This window comes from Sceloporus occidentalis, unplaced genomic scaffold (genome assembly GCF_023333645.1).
Source record: "Sceloporus occidentalis isolate IW3139 unplaced genomic scaffold, rSceOcc1.0.p SCAF_89, whole genome shotgun sequence".
Taxonomy (NCBI): domain Eukaryota; kingdom Metazoa; phylum Chordata; class Lepidosauria; order Squamata; family Phrynosomatidae; genus Sceloporus; species Sceloporus occidentalis.
The window spans coordinates 869,488-887,432 of record NW_028317069.1 but is presented as its reverse complement, the minus strand read 5'-3'; the positions used below and the strand labels follow the sequence as shown (position 1 = coordinate 887,432).

Below are 17,945 nucleotides of genomic sequence, written 5' to 3'. Positions count from 1 at the left end.
GCTTATATATACAGGTAAATATCCACTCATAGCCAGCAAATAACAATTTCTAACATTTTTGCAAATATTACAAAATTCCACCATTGGACCAACACAGTTACACTGCACATACCTCACACCCCCCTCTATTATTTCTGAGAATATGATGTATTTTTACTGAGAAAATGTAAAGATATAGCGCCCCAAATATCAGCCCTGTACTTAGCAAATGTCATTTTTCAACATTCTACATGGGAGTTAAAAAATTTCCCCCATCGTACCAAAATATTAACAGTTCATAATAATATCTTACAATACGGAAAAGCTTACTGTGGCAACTTAAAAATATAGAGCCCTAAATTTTAACCCATTGGTTAAAAACAGACTTTTTTCTATATCAGAAAAGGGGTAAAAATATTCCTCAATTGGACCAATACATTTACACTACATGTACCTCTAGAATATCTTACACATAGGGGCAACTCCATATGTACAATACTAATGGATTCCATGCATGTTTACATCAATATAGAACAAATACAAATCATAGATGTCAACATGCAAGAAAAAAAATATTCTTAGCCCTGGTGGAAGAACAGAAATATCCTGAACAAGAACCTTGATTTATATGTAGTTGTGCTTCTTCTCCAGCAGAGGGCGACTTAGCACTGCCTGCTTTTGGACATAGAACTGCTTCATTATTATTATTATTATTATTATTTCTGCAGCGCCTCATACAGTCCATACATTCAAAGGCTGTGACAAATTTAGAATTGACAGACCAAGAGAAACTGATACATTCGAAAAAGAGGGACCGTCGTTTCCCTGCATATAAAACACTTTAAAACTGATATTCCTAAAATGGCCAATTGTATAATCTCCAATCGCCTTCCCCTACTTCTGTATTCATGTTCCCGGGATGCATTGTTACAAATTGTATTGTATATACAGAACGATACACTCTACAATCTGCGCATTTGTATAGCAGAGCAATCATCCACCCTCTCAGTCTGGAGGTATCATTAGTGGCTTGGAGATTGTCATAAATGGGACAATTTGCATAAAAAGCCTAAGCACAAAGATTCCGCTGTAGCCGCGGGTGAAGTATTTGCTTCCCTCATATTAAACAGTTATTATATGATATTATATATTATATATCCAATTATATTAAACACAAAGATTCCGCTGTAGCCACAGGTGAAGTATGTGCTTCCCTGATATGAAACCATTATTATATGATATTATATATTATTATATATCCAATTATATTAAACACAAAGATTCCGCTGTAGCCGCGGGTGAAGTATGTGCTTCCCTCATATTAAACAGTTATTATATGATATTATATATTATTATATATCCAATTATATTAAGCACAAAGATTCCGCTGTAGCCATGGGTGAAGTATGTGCTTCCCTCATATGAAACAGTTATTATATGATATTAAACCATTATTATGTGATATTATATATTATTATATATCCAATTATATTAAACACAAAGATTCCGCTGTAGCCGCGGGTGAAGTATGTGCTTCCCTCATATGAAACCATTATTATATGATATTATATATTAGTATATATCCAATTATATTAAACACAAAGATTCCGCTGTAGCCGCGGGTGAAGTATGTGCTTCCCTCATATTAAACAGTTATTATATGATATTATTTATTATTATATATCCAATTATATTAAACACAAAGATTCCGCTGTAGCCACGGATGAAGCATGTGCTTCCCTGAAATTAAACAGTTATTATATGATATTATATATTATATATCCAATTATATTAAACACAAAGATTCCGCTGTAGCCGCGGGTGAAGTATTTGCTTCCCTGATATTAAACCATTATTATATGATATTATTTATTATTATATATCCAATTATATTAAACACAAAGATTCCGCTGTAGCCGCAGGTGAAGTATGTGCTTCCCTCATATTAAACAGTTATTATATGAGATTATATATTATTATATATCCAATTATATTAAACACAAAGATTCCGCTGTAGCTGTGGATGAAGCATGTGCTTCCCTCATATTAAACAGTAATAATATGATATTATATATTATTATATATCCAATTATATTAAGCACAAAGGACAGCAAACAGGAGAAATGTATTGTCTTCTTTAACACAAAAGTACTTCACTTACTGTGAAGGGGTAATGGGGGTAAGGGTTACTTTGGATGAAAGTACTTGTCTTACTGCACGGTGGTCAAATACATGTGTTGGGGCGATTTACTGAGCTCATCCACCAAGCATTGAGTATAACGGGGGGGGGCATCCAAATGTCACATGATCACCAGCAATAGCGTGCGCTAGGGCTGCAGATAATGTAAGTGAAAGATACAAAATCTTGTCATTTTGGAGAATTGTAACGATTCAGCTATAATAAAATGCAGCACGAGTAATGAGGACGTTGATACATTATTACACAAAGTGTTACATCCCTAATACATTCCAGCATCTATTATTATTATTACTATTATTATTGTTATTAACAATATTATTACTACTATTATTAATAATAATATTACTATTAGTATTGTTATATTTTATGATTATTATTATTAGTATTGCTATTATTATTATTGTTAATAATATTATTACTATTGTTATCGATACAATCATTTATTTAAAAAAAATGTTGCATCAGTGAATATGTTTGTGGACAATGAACCCCATTAATTTTCCGGTGCCCCCTGAGGCTGGGGTGAGGATGAACAGACGCCATGTCTGTAAAGGGGAGATATTGCCCCGTTATACATCGTTCACATAATAATGATTATTATTGCCCCTCTCCATGCGGTAGGTGCCCTGTTACAGCTCCTGTAGTTGACCTCCGATGAATATCATGGTTTATTCACGTATTGTTACTGCGAGGTCTGCCCCCTGCAGGCTGTCAGGATCTCCTGGTAGGAATGGAGGTGGATCTTGCAGGTAGAGGGCGGCCCTGATTGAGCCACCTGGGTCAGGACTGCTGGGCTGTTCAGTGATTTCCAAAGGGGTGCTTTGATGTTGCCGCTTAATCCACTCTTTCTATTAAGAAATGTAAACCCAAAAGACCCCACAAGTTTGCGTGGGGGGCTGCTGTCAACTTTCTGCCCCCCGAAAAGCCTGTTTGGGGTGAATTGGGGAATTATCTGCTCAATCAAGTAGCAGGCCGAGGCCCTGGAATATAATATTGGTTGCAGATCAGCGGAGCTCTGGGGTCTGGATTATTACACCAAAATTTTGGACTCTGGCTGAACTATTACAGTAAGGATTGGAGGGCCGGTGAGTGGCTTGTTTACAAGACAAGCATCTGGTTTTATTTATCAATAAATAAATTTAAAATACAAACTGGGCCGAAAGGGTTAAACCCTGTGTTTTATGCTGTTGTGATGTAGCATCTGAGATGTTTGCCGCTCGCTTATATGTCTTTAACAATACGATTGTGTTTGCCTTGCGATGTGCCGCACGCCGCTGTGGCACACAGGGTGTTAATATTGTAGCGCTGTTTACTGTTTGTGCAGAGTTTATGTCCATATTCTGGGGTTTGATTCGCTCGCTGGGCCGCGGTGTGCCGGTTACCCTGTCATGTGGGTAAAGCTGATCGTTCCAAGTTCTTGGTGCTGATACGTTGTATATATTGTGTATATAAGTAATAATAATAATAGTAATAATGCCGTTTGCCATTTTTGTTTGCTATGTGTTATTTAAAGCCTCCCGCACGCCCCTAGATGCCCCTCGTTTCTCTGCCGTGTACTGGACGTTCCGTGTTTAATTGCCCGGATAATTCTGACTTCGTGCAACAAATGTGATAATCGATGGCTGTGGGTAGTTGGCTCGGCCACGCGTTACTTTCACTGGATTTGGCTCTTTATATCGTAACCTTATATCTGCGTCTTTATATTATAACTTTATATCTGCAGATCTGCGTCATTATATTATAACTTTATATCTGCATATCTGCGTCTTTATATTATAACTTTATATCTGCAGATCTGCGTCTTTATATTATAACTTTATAGCTGCAGATCTGCGTCTTTATATTATAACTTTATATCTGCATATCTGCGTCTTTATATTATAACTTTATATCTGCAGATCTGCGTCTTTATATTATAACTTTATAGCTGCAGATCTGCGTCTTTATATTATAACTTTATATCTGCAGATCTGCGTCTTTATATTATAACTTTATATCTGCAGATCTGCGTCTTTATATTATATTATATAGACCCGCTGCCCGTGCGCCTACTCAGTGCCGTGGAGCGTCCATATAGCCGGTGGTCCGCGGAGCCTACAGCTGCTGCAGAAGAGGTTGATGGCAGCAGTGGGCTACAAGTTTGGGTTCTTGGGTTCACGCAGAGGAAAGATGAGGGTTATCTAAAGATTTGTGGTCTAAAAGCTGGCAGCCAATCTCAATGTGTAGCCCATTCGGAGAGATAATAAATTGTAATGCACCTCATTAAATAGTACTTGAGAATAACTCCCTGGGGTATCATACACCAAAGACTGCATTGGAAAAATGACATCGTAAGCGGCTTACGGCTATACGAGTAATTGTTTGCCACACATTATTTAGCCGAACGCTCACAGATCTTGTTAAGCTCCTATAGAAACAGATGGGCTATGTCTCTCTTCCTCGGAATCGGTCACACTGACAGCCTGCCTCCAGATCTTTCCTTTGATAATTTTAATAGAAAAAATGTTGTGTCCATTAGGTTTCCGCATAGAAATATCTACTAATGTTTCCAAAGGTCACTTGAAGAATAAAAATGTTATTGGGGGGAAAAAATGGTCTTAAAGAAAAAAAAACCTGACGCGTAACATTTGAAATACCTTCTAGAACAGAAGAAAACGTCTCAAGTTCCCTTTTGCACTTTTTTTTTTTTTGCCTACAGGCAGAAAATTATATATATTTTTTTTGTTGGGATGGGTATTTTTTTAGGACTCCCCCTCAAATTTTTGATGACTTTCTGGTTTGAGGATGTACGATAATATCAGATAATATCACTTTAACACATGTAAATATAGAGAAAAGGGGGACATTCTCTGACCGGCAATTTGTCTTGTCATCATTGGGACCTTGTTGACCCTTCAAGTGGCAAAAAGAACGGCACTGGCAACTCAGAAGACATGTCTTCTCCGGGTCGTGCAGGAGCACTGGCCCATAGGGACTAAAGTGAATGGGTTAAACATCCCCTGAACAGGATCATCCCCCAACCTTTGGGCTCCGGGGTAACAGGTCGCCGGCTGCATCTGGAGCTGCTCAGGGACAGGGGGTCTCTGAGGTCTATTTCCACCACAGGTATGCCCAGCTGTCTCTGAAGACCACCCAGGTGCTGGACAGGGAGGAGAGCTCCCGGTATGTGTTCAGGCTGGGGCTGTGCTGCCAGCAGTGCTCCTCTCCGAGGCATACCGTCAGCGAGCGGGCTGTGCTCACCGTGCACATGTTGGATGAGAATGATAATGCCCCCCGGTTTGCCCCCTGCAAACGGCTCCACAATCAGCCTGGATGAGACGGCGGGGCTGAGCTCCGTGGTGTTCAGAGTCTCTGCCCACGATCCGGATCAAGGGACCAACGACAAGCTGGTTTACTTCGCCGAGCCCACCAGCGACTACTTCAAGCCCCTCAACCTGACTGTGTATGCCTGGGACCACAGCCAGCCCCCGCTGCGCTGCACCCCCCCCCCCCCCTACAGCTGCGGATCTGCCCCAGGGCCAAGATGTTTTCGGTGCCCAGTAAAGAGGAGGCTTCTCCGGGCTTCTTCAGGTGGAAGAGGGCATCCCCTGTGCGCCCCAGGCGTTCTATGCCATCTCCATAGCAGAAGACGCCGCCCTGGGCTTTGCTGTGAGCGCCCTGGAACCTGGAGAACTCAATGTCTCCTCATTCCAGCCGGTCTCCCCCAGGGGACTGTCCCTCTTCAGGACCCTGGACAGAGAGTCCACCGCCAAACACCGCTGTCTCTTCAGAGTGCTGGACGGCACCGGTAAGGGGTCCATTCGGAACCCTGGGCCAAAGTGCTACATGGCAAACACCCCACTGGTCTCCATGGTGATTGCACTACATTTAACACCCCACTGGTCTCCATGGTGACTGCCCCACATGTAAAATCTTGCTTTTAAACAATTAATAGAGAAATCTGTGGGAGTCTATGGAGCGATCCCTGTTATAGCCTGCATTTATCAGAGCCCACGGATATTTATTGCCATGCTCTCTCTCTCTGTAAGCACCCACCCTCTCTCTCTGTCCCCCCCTCTCTCTGCCCCCCCACCCCTCTATCTCTCTTTGTCACACCCCCTCCCACTCTGTCGCCCCTGCCATGATTGACTCATGTAATGTAGTGGATGCATGGAAGGGTAACCCAGTAGAGGTGGTTAGTTTCTTTGTTTAAGCATTCAATGAGTTAATCTGAGGTTGATGTAAATGTGTTTCTTTGTGCATGCCCTCTGTATCTGTTCTGGATAGAGGTGTCATCTTCCCAAAGGACCCCTGTGGTGATTCATGGCCTAACAGATAAGGACCCTGATTTATAGGAATTCCATTCCTATCTTTAGTGGAGGGGTTTCCATCACCTTTACTCCACCATAACTTATTGGCACATCAAAGATGGGAACCAATTCTTGGGGAATACAGGCAGGATTTGGGGGTTAATTTGGTGTAATTTATGCTTTGTTAAGGGGTGAAGTTAGTAAATCCAGAGGACTGGTGCTATTAACTCTTTCATGCCCACGTCCTCCACACAGTCACAGCTTGGCAAGTAGTCCTGACCGTGACAGCCCCCCTCTCTCTCTCTGTCGCCCCCCCTCTCTCTCTCTGTCGCCCCCCCTCTCTCTCTCTGTCGCCCCCCTCTCTCTCTGTCGCCCCCCTCTCTCTCTGTCGCCCCCCCTCTCTCTCTGTCGCCCCCCTCTCTCTCTGTCGCCCCCCCCTCTCTCTCTGTCGCCCCCCCTCTCTCTCTGTCGCCCCCCCTCTCTCTCTGTCGCCCCCCCTCTCTCTCTGTCGCCCCCCTCTCTCTCTCTGTCGCCCCCCCTCTCTCTCTGTCGCCCCCCCTCTCTCTGTCGCCCCCCTCTCTCTCTCTGTCGCCCCCCTCTCTCTCTCTGTCGCCCCCTCTCTCTCTCTCTGTCGCCCCCCTCTCTCTCTCTCTGTCACGCCCCCTTTTCTCTCTGTCGCGCCCCCTTTTCTCTCTGTCGCGCCCCCTTTTCTCTCTGTCGCGCCCCCTTTTCTCTCTGTCGCTCCCCCTTTTCTCTCTGTCGCTCCCCCTTTTCTCTCTGTCGCTCCCCCTTTTCTCTCTGTCGCTCCCCCTTTTCTCTCTGTCGCTCCCCCTTTTCTCTCTGTTGCTCTGTCCCCCCTCTCTCTCTGTCCCCCTCTCTCTCTGTCCCCCTCTCTCTCTCTCTGTCCCCCTCTCTCTCTCTCTGTCCCCCTCTCTCTCTCTCTGTCCCCCTCTCTCTCTCTCTGTCCCCCTCTCTCTCTCTCTGTCCCCCCCTCTCTCTCTCTCTGTCCCCCCCCTCTCTCTCTCTCTCCCCCCCCTCTCTCTCTCTCTCTCTCCCCCCTCTCTCTCTCTCTCTCTCCCCCCCCTCTCTCTCTCTCTCTCTCTCTCCCCCCCCTCTCTCTCTCTCTCTCTGTCCCCCTCTCTCTCTCTCTCTCTGTCCCCCTCTCTCTCTCTGTCCCCCTCTCTCTCTCTCTCTCTCTGTCCCCCTCTCTCTCTCTGTCCCCCTCTCTCTCTCTGTCCCCCTCTCTCTCTCTGTCCCCCTCTCTCTCTCTGTCCCCCTCTCTCTCTCTCTGTCCCCCCTCTCTCTCTCTCTGTCCCCCCTCTCTCTCTCTCTGTCCCCCTCTCTCTCTCTGTCCCCCTCTCTCTCTCTCTCTCTGTCCCCCTCTCTCTCTCTCTCTCTGTCCCCCTCTCTCTCTCTCTCTCTCTCTGTCCCCCTCCTCTCTCTCTCTCTCTCTCTCTCTCTCTGTCCCCCTCTCTCTCTCTCTCTCTCTCTCTCTCTGTCCCCCTCTCTCTCTCTCTCTCTCTCTCTCTCTGTCCCCCTCTCTCTCTCTCTCTCTGTCCCCCTCTCTCTCTCTCTCTCTCTGTCCCCCTCTCTCTCTCTCTCTCTCTCTGTCCCCCCTCTCTCTCTCTCTGTCCCCCTCTCTCTCTCTTTGTCCCCCTCTCTCTCTCTCTCTGTCCCCCTCTCTCTCTCTCTCTCTCTGTCCCCCTCTCTCTCTCTCTCTTTCTCCCTCTCTCTTTCTCCCTGTTTGTTTCACCCTTTTTCTCTCTGTTTGTTTCACCCTTTTTCTCTCTGTTTGTTTCACCCTTTTCGCGGGATCTGTCTGCGGGTTGTGTCTGGGGTCACCCCCCCGCGCGGGTTGACATTTTATAACAGAATTCTTCCCTTGGAAGCGGCTCTGCGCCTCATTCACCTGGAGCTGACCGTGGTGGACGTTAATAAACAGAGCCCAGAGTGGACAATGGAGCCCTGGCCTTTCCTGGCTGCGGTGTTACCTTCTGCTGGCCCGGGAAACACGCGAGTATAAGCTACATGCTATGGATAAAGACGAAGGCATGAGGGGAGAAGTAGAGTATTTCTTATTGGAAGGTAGTAATTCCATATACACAATGTATGTGATCCCGACGCGTTCCTCTCTCCTTCAGATTTCTATTTGCGTTTAATAGAGGACATGCTGTGATAGAGAGCAGATGCGTGCCGTTTCTGGTGGGTATCCCAGAAACTTTTCTGCAAGCCCCCTGTAGGGTTTTTAATTTGGCATTGGGGCGAGAGTGTTCTTGCTTGAGGATTTGATGTACATTTTTATGACATCTATTGGCTTTCCAGGTAGAGAAGACAGATTTGTCGTTGACCGTAGCACAGGTTGGTTACGGACAACTAACCAGAGTCTACAGGAAGGTCAGGAGTATCTGCTCAACGTGCAGGCCACTGATAAGCTTGGGATGAGAGGTTCCCCGGCTGTCGTGTCTGTGATCGCCAGTGTCAGACCCTCACAATTTAAACAAGCTTCATACACCGTACACGTTCCAGAAAGCGCTGCCCCGGGAAGCACGTAAGTCGCCATTCAATGGTCTCTGGTTTTGGAGCCACTGCCCGTGATGGATTGACCTGTTCTCCATCTTCTAGGTTGGTGACCGAATCCGCGATATCACATCAAAGCAATCCCCTGAGCTACGGCATGGTCGCAGATCCCCAAAGCTTGTTCTCCATTGACCGGATCACTGGCGAGGTGACGCTCATCAGGGCTGTAGATTTTGAGAGTGACCCGCACCAGTTTCTGATGGGAGTTACCACTACCGAAAATCGACGGACCTGAAGAGCACCGTGCAAGTAGCCCAACAGACTGTGGAGGCGTCTAGGAGTATTTCTCTGTATACGTCTCTGTACAGAACTTCTCAATAGGGAGTTTATTAAAAACACAGCTATGGGTTTAATTCCCTGCCCTGAAGAGCTTACAGTCTTTTGGTATATTAAACAGGAGATGTTTATTTTTGACCTCATGAGCCACTCATGATCACTGACTTAGGAGAACGCCCCCCAGCACAAGACGTTATTGAGATGTCTCCGTGCAAATTGAATACTTTTCTCATTAAATATCTTGCAGGTGGCGGTTGGAATCACAGCTGTTAATGAGTGCAAGCCGGAATTTCAGCAGCGAATCTACAGCAAGGATAACGTACCTGAAACGGTGCCTGCGGCAGCCGCTCTCTTACAAGGCTAATGCGATAGTCCTTGCTGGCGTGGGGGTCTTATAGCTCTCTACACAGGTGATAACTCTCGCTATATATTGGTATATTAGGAGAGAGCGGCTGAGAAGAGGATCTATCTGTTAATTACTGGAGGAGGTAGAATTTTATTATTCGCTTAGATGCAGCTTAGCGCCTTAACCGGTTGAAACCGAGACGGACCCTTCTCCATTCTTGGATTGGAAAACTTCAATATTTTAAGACTTTGTCATATTTCAATAGTATAATATTTAGTATAATATAGCTTCCGGCATCAGTCTGAAAGATGTCACCCATGGGGTGAGATACTCAGAGTATGTATATGTATACGTGTGTGTGTGTATACATATGTATGTATGTGTGTGTGTGTATGTATGTATATGTATGTATATGTGTGTGTGTGTATATGTATATGTGTGTATGTATGTATGTATTGTTGGGGTAAATACAAAGTATGTATATTTGGAAGTATATACAACATGTATATGTGTTTGTGTATATATATATATATATATATATGTGTGTGTGTGTATGTATATGCATGTGTATGTATGTATATATATATGTATGTGTGTGTGTGTGTGTGTGTGTGTGTATATGCGTGTGTGTATGTATATATATATATATATATATATGTGTGTGTGTGTGTGTGTGTGTATGTATGTATATGTGTGTATGTGTAAGTGTATAAATGTATTGGGTAAAATGTAATTATCCCTTTAAGGCTTCAACATAATTTCCCCCCAGTGATATCTGGGAACACAGAAAGTGAACGTCGACTCAATTACAGCTGTAATCCCCAAAACCGTACGACTGTCCTACTATAGGGCTGTTTCAGCTGCCGGCTGTATTGCTGTGTAATGATATGGTGTATCAGAGCGCCACGCATGCTTATTGTTGTTTATGTTTGCTTCTAACCAGTGATAGCCACTGACTGCGACTCCGGTTTGGATGGCGAGGTTTCCTATTATTCTTTGAGCCCCGATTTTGGCATCTCCGAGGAGGGCGTTATTAGCCCCGTCCGGGAGTTAGATTACGAGAGGCCCAACCATCTTTACGAGTTTGTGGTTCTGGCGATAGACCACGGAGAAAACCGAAACACCGGGACAGCCACCGCCCGCATCCGTGTCTCCAACGTGAACGATGAAGCTCCAGAGTTCTCTCAAACCATGTAGGTCCAGCTCTCGAGAATCTTCTTAGTTAGGGTAGTGCAGACATGTAGGTGGCAAACATTTCCCCTTCACAGCGTGGAAGTAATGGATCCAAAACAGATTCAAACTTGAGAGTTTTGGGCAATCTTTCCCAACTGTTAAACTTTGGGCAATTTTCCAAGCTTCACCTCCGAAGTAGAGGGCAATACAATGCTAGGCGATCAATTTAGAAGAGGTATAGTGTTGTCAGGTAATTAACAGCCACTCTGAATGTCGTGATCTATACTGCCCCCCCCCCGCAGGCCGGGGTAATGGTGCACGCGCTCTGCGAGGCGTATGCCGTTTCTGTTGTCCTGTATGTTGCACTCGGTCTACCTGGGGTGCCGTGTATAGCCCTGATTGTCAGAATGATTGCAGGGCCGTTAGTCAGTTTATTGAGCGTGAGATGGTCGTTTAAAGAGAGGCGTCTCGAGGGGCCAAAGTTTGTTTTGTCCATTAACGCATCTCGGTGTATTGCCGGAATCCTTTCTTCTCTCCCTTCTTCTCCCCCATCACAAACGTAGACGTTCTGTGACCGACACATTGTTGCCCTACTTTTATTCTTTAAAGCCTCCTTTGTCTTGCGAGACCTTCCCGCAAAGTGTTCCAAACGCCCATCTTTCTCCCCCTCGTCATTTTATAGCTTTAAAACTCGTTAGACCGGAGGCAAAGACAGGGGCCTTGGGCTATAATTTGCTATCGAGCGGCGTTAGCGTCCCTCCAGCCTGCTGCATTAAACAAGGGATTCCCAAATAATCTCCTCTCCAGTCTCCTTGGAATTGCAGCCGTATGATCCGGACAGAACAGACGTCTCCGCGTAATGGCCGTTGGTAACCCTTTTTTCTTCCGCTTGCACAAAGTCATGCAATTTTTTTTTTTCTTTTTTAACCTATTATCATCGATGACATGTCTGTAATTCCCACGATTCTTTGGAGACGAGAGCGCTTTTCGTTTTAAAGCCAGGCATAGATGTCTATTACGTCTCTGCCGGGGAGGTCACGGTTTTTTTTCTTTATGGCGTAAAATATTGTAGCCGGTGTATCAGCTTCACTCCCATAACCTAATGCGTTGTAATACATTGTGGATCATCATGTCTCTCCCAACGAAGGCTCGAGAGTTTGTCCCAATACGATCCATAAATGAAAGGCGACTGCATAGACTTTATTCTATAACGTCTCACAAGTGGTTTGCCAGGCTGGGATGAGTTTTCGGCTCAGAAGACCTATAGGTTTGGTGTTGGACGAGCCTCGGGGTAGGAGGTAGCACTGAATGGTTCTATGGTAGCGTTTCTCTGCGGAGGAACTTGATTATGTACTCCGGGGACTGTTTTCCAGATACAGAACGTTTGTATCGGAGGAAGCGGCTCCCAACACCCTGGTTGCCACCGTACATGCCTTTGATCCAGATGGAGATCATGTGACTTACAACATTTCGGAAGGAAATAGAGAAGCAAACGTTATTATTGACTCCGAGAAAGGTACGTGGAGCTTTGTTTTGTAAAATAACACCGATGCTTTTTACAGATACCTACTATTTCTTGCATATTCTGCTACCTTGGGAAGAAAATTCAGATAAAATCAAGTTCCTCACCAGAATTCCATCACAGTAACTATAACTTGACATTCCTAAGTAGTTGAGTAGGGGGGTATCACTTACCCTGGTTAAGGATTTGTAATAATGTGATTTATTTATCCTCAAACCATTTAACAGGAATAATCCGTCTGGGTTCTAACCTGCTTCCAAAGCATCATGGAGCCGAGTATGTTCTATACGTGACCGCCACAGATGACAACGCTTCGGGAGGTCCTCACAGCCTCAACAGCACGACTACGGTCGTTGTGAGAGTCGATGACGTCAAACAGAACAAGCCCGTCTTCCATCAGGTACCTCATACATTAAGTCAAACTCCAGAAAACCGCTTAGGAGAATAATCCCTTACTGAACGCCAACGAACTAAAGCCGTATTAGAACTGTCCTTGGCTCCAGATCCTAACACAAATGTGTGGATTTAACGTTATTTCCAGTGTGCCCAGTACCGTCACCACGCCGTAGTCCTGGAGAACCAGCCCCCAGGAACGTTTGTGCTGCAGGTGGAGGCAAAAGACGCAGACGTTGGCGTCAACGGTCAAGTGAAGTACGGGATCGTTCGTCGCGAGGGCTCTCTTCCTGCATTCAGCATCCACCCGGACACAGGTGCCACAGCCTCCTATACCTTAAAGGGCTGCGGCACGGTGACCGAGGACACACTTTCCTCCCAGTGTATTTGTGTTCTAGGTTTTTAATATGCTTTTTGCTGGATTGGTGTAAGCGCTTCTACCCTTCTACCCCAGGGTCAACAGCCAGAGGTGACATCATGGAGCTTCATTTGATTCTGTTAAAACCAGTGCGTCAGATAGGCTTGGCGATGCAGGTTATAACCATGGTTGTAGGTCATGTTAATCAGCCAAGCTTTTTTTCTCACAAGCTTATGAGAAAATGTTTTTTACATGTTATAGCAGGAATTGGCAGTCACATCGCCTCCGTGCTTTCATTAACACGTTTCCCACGCAAAAGTCCTGACAACCCTTCAGAGCTTTGATCGGGAGAAGCAGAAAGAGTTCCCCGTCGCCATCAAAGCCACAGACCAGGCAGCCGAGCCTCTCATAGGGCTGTGCCAGATCAACATACAGATCCAGCTTTACGACCCCAGCTTTGAGAACAACCACTACAAATGTAATTGAGCCTCCGTGGGTAGAGTATGAGATGTCTACAAGCACCAAATCCCCATCATGTTCCTCTGTCCTCTTCTAATTATAGCGTTAAGTGGAATTCAGAGTTAAGAGTCTTCCTAGATCTGCTGGTCCACAAGAGCTTGGCCATTCTTGTCCCAGATTTCCTGAGAGAAGATGCTGCCGTGGGAACCAGCTTCCTCCGCGTTGTGGCACGTGATGACGATTATGGCGTGAATGGAACAATCACGTACTCTGTGTCTGGAGAGGAACCTGTGGCCTTCAGCATTAACACCTCTACGGGGTGGCTTTATGTTTGTCAGCCAATACCTCGGGTAACGTAGTAAGCGTTTACATGCCGTGTTTAGAGAACCAACTTACATTTCAACAAGTGAAATTAAAATATCGTGGGGTCGCCTTCTGACCCCAGACCCCTTTATACAATATGATTGCTGGGAATCGTCCACTGTCTTTTTTTTCTTGTTTGTTTGTTTTTTTGATATGTGCCTCTGGGTAGCTCTGCAATTGGAAATTGGTTGGGCGATAGAATGAAAAGCCCTCTAGGACAAGTACCATACAACTAATTAACACTTTGAGTACCAGAGTATGTGAGTGGTGCATGAAGCTCCTCAACCATCTGTCGCTTAAAGCTTTTAAATCAATTGGGAGAGCATTTTGGGGGGGGGGGGGGTTTGTCTTTTCTTTGTGCGAGACCTGGCCTCTATAAACACACAGTCGGGCAGGTTGCAAAATGCAGAAGGTTTAAGTGAATATAATTAATTTCTCACGTTCGTGTCACCACCGCGGACGGAGGAAATAGAAGCACGCAGGTGGAAGTAGCCGTTCGAATCACAGATGCTCAGAATCACCCTCCGTTCCGGGAAAAGAAAGATATGACCTGGTGATTCCAGAAAATACCGTGAGAGACACGCCTGTTGTGGAATGACGTGACCTCTGACCTGGAAACCAGTAGAATTTTTCCACCCGTTGGTGGGAACTGTACAATGCTTCCAGCCATCGGTAGGATTCATAGAAGGCTTCCACCCATTGGTCAATGATCTCATTTGAATATGGATTTCTCCCTCATGCCCGGCTACCAGGGATCATTCCCATCTAGAAATCTGCTTCCCGTTAGGCCTGATGTGAAACTAGTGAGAGGGAATGGGTTATGGAGACCATCCTGCTGTTGAGGGCTTCTTTTTACTGTAATTCACTGTTAATTACACAATGTTCTGCCAGTCCTACAGACCGTTAAAGCTTCCTCACTGCTGGGAGACCCTTGCATGATGTACAGTTTAGAGGAAGCATTGGTCCCGGAGACTAACATGCCCGTTCGTTTCTACCTGACAGTAAATCGAGAAGAAGGCTCTGCCTCCGTTCTTGTAGCTGAACCTTTAGATTATGAAACAACCGGGACTTTTATCCTGAAGATCCGAGCTCAGACCGTTGCTGCTGTGCCATTTGCTGCCTTCACTACAGTGTTCATTAACATTACAGGTAGAACCTCCGGATATCAATTCTGTGCCTGCGCTGCTAGAACAGCAAAAGTGAAGCCAGACTTGTTTATATTGCAGATGTGAATGACAATGTGCCCTTCTTTACGTCGTCCATATATGAGGCCACCGTTACAGAAGGGCTTGAATTGGGAACATTTGTGCTCCAGGTGTCTGCATCTGACCAAGATCTCGGACTGAATGGAGAGGTGAGTTCATACGTGAAACCTCATCACACGCACACTCTGACTCCTATAGCTCTGTGTTCCTGGGTTTACTAAACGCGGTACCAACTTATAAAATCTGCACCCATTGACGCATGTTCTTCAGATATCCCTGGTCCTTCTAACCATAGCATATATTCCTGTAACTTGCACGTGTAAAAGAAAGTGCTTTATGACCATACCAATCCGTAGGACAGGTCCATTCCAATTCGTAGGACAGGGCCATACCAATCCGTAGGACAGGGGCATACCAATATCTACACTAGACCAGGGGTTCAGCACGTTAATTAGAGTTACTGATGCCACATAGGGGGTTTTCTCGCCTGATAACACTGTCTGGTATTAGGGCCAGATTGCTGATTGTTGAGGAGTCACGTGTCAGTTAAAGCCACAAATAAATAATAAAGAGAAATTAAATTGGTTAGCGGCAGAGCAGACAAACCTTTTGCTCATTGGATCGCAGCATTTCATGCGCACCAGCATTACTGTTATGTTAACTCACTGTGCAGGCGTCGGACGGGAAGTAGGAAGATTATGCCACGGTCACGATCAACGTGTTGAACAAAAACGATGAGACTCCGGTTTTCTCGCAGAATGAGTACCAAGGTCACATAATGGAAGAACTGTCACACTTACCGGTTTTGGTACTGCAGGTATCCCTGTCTACACCACTTGTCTCTTGTACTTTAAACATGTTTGTATGTCAAGGTTTCTGCTGTAGACCCAGATGACTGAGAACAAGGAATTATGAAGTATTTTCTGCATGGAAGCGGAGCCGATAATGTTTTTATCATGGATGAAAGGAGAGGAGGAATATTTGGCCAAAAGCCTCTGGATGGAACACGCACTCTGGAGGTTTGTGGTTCTTCCCACAGATGAAGGAGGAGATGGCCTCACAGGGTTTGCTGATGTGATCATTTATGTTGATGTTGTGAATGACCACATGCCTCATTTCATCTGCGAGAGATACACCTGCAGTGGAGATGTGCTGGAAAACGCTCCTTCCAACGCGTCTGGCATGGAGATGAGTGCAGTTGATCGAGATGATAAAACCAAGGGTTCCAATGCTATTCTGACTTACTCCATCAGTAATAATCACGTGGATTTGCTTAACCGAAGCATCTTCGGCATAGACTCCACCACCAGTGTTATTTATACAGCCCTCAGGAACCTAGACCTTGAAGACGGCGGAGGAATGAGTGCCACTGTTACGGCAACCATTCATGTTCTAGATATCAACGATCACGCTCCGGTGTTCACCCAGGACACGTGGCATGCTACCATCTGGGAGACAAGTGACATTAACTCTAACATCCTTCAGGTGGTGGCAGTAGATGAAGATGACGGAGAAAACGCTTTATTGTCATTCCGCATCGTTGGAGGAAACCCAGGCCACGCATTCACTATTGAAAGCAACCAAAAGGATAAACATGCGATAATTAAACTTAATAAGAAGCTGGATTATGAGATCCCTGAGGAACGGAGATTTAACTTTGCCATTGAGGTCCGGGGCTGTGATTTTTCTTCAGTTTCCCACTGCCTGATCGAGTTACAGGACTGCAACGACCACGCTCCGGTTTTCATTCCATCCATTTTGCAAGTGCCCCCTTTCTTGGAAAATATAACCGTGGACTCTACCGTTACGCATGTCACAGCTTCTGACTCCGACTCCGCATTGAATGGACAGTTTGTTTATGGCATTCACGCGGAGTCTGATGTCATCGGTCAGTTTTACGTGGCGAAAGCCCCAGACCGGGAGGTGACTTCCAAATACCACCTGGTGATTGTAGCCTCAGACCAGGGTACCCCAGCTCAAACAGGAAGTGCAACTGTCTTTAGAGACCTTCTGAATGTTAGCGACAACGGGCCAGCATTGGCTGCTCCATACAAACCTAGTGTTTGGGAAAACGCAGTCTGGCCTCAGACGGTCCATGTCAACGAGACTTCAGAGATACTGCAGAGAACGGAGCCCCATTTACTTTTACTTTGCCAAATGACCATCAGAATTCTTCAACATTCATGCTAATTGACCACGGAAACAGCACGGCCTCTATTGAGACTCTGAGGCCCTTCGATCGAGAGATAGAGAGGGCTTTTTATCTTCCAGTGATAATCACGCACAGCGGGAACCCACCTAGGGCCACCACAAGCACATTAACCATAACCATTGGTGATCAAAATGATAACCCGCACCGAGGAGCTCACAAAGACATCAGCGTTTACATCCTTTAAGTGAGTAGCCTCAATAGTCTCTTTCTCTGCTGTTGTGACCAGTGTTGTAGCTATTATATCTTTACGTTCTCTGTCCCAGATGCATTATTTTACATGTTTTGGCTCAGAAATCTTGCTTCTTGTTACCAAGTCTTTAATAACCCTTCCTATCCCCCCCCCCCCACGAACGTCAGTTTGGTTATACATACGTTCTCTTGATAAAGAGGCAGGAATAATGTTTGTTTTTAAATTAATTATAGAGGCTCGCGGCGAATGGCAGCTGTAAGATAAAGGTCGTTCTAGACACGCCATTTTTTGCTATAAGATTTATAAATATGAATTTTAGATTTGTACATAAAATGAATGAATAAATTAAGCCTACGAGAGATCAGAACAAAGGAAAAAATAATGAATCTCCTTGCCAAGGACA

General features: G+C 45.3%; 1 pseudogene; it reads left to right on the top strand.

The window, feature by feature from the left end:
* The first annotated feature begins 5,445 nt into the window (after nt 1–5,445).
* Nucleotides 5,446–17,536, top strand: LOC149284663 (neural-cadherin-like; annotated as a pseudogene).
* Nucleotides 17,537–17,945: the final 409 nt, after the last annotated feature.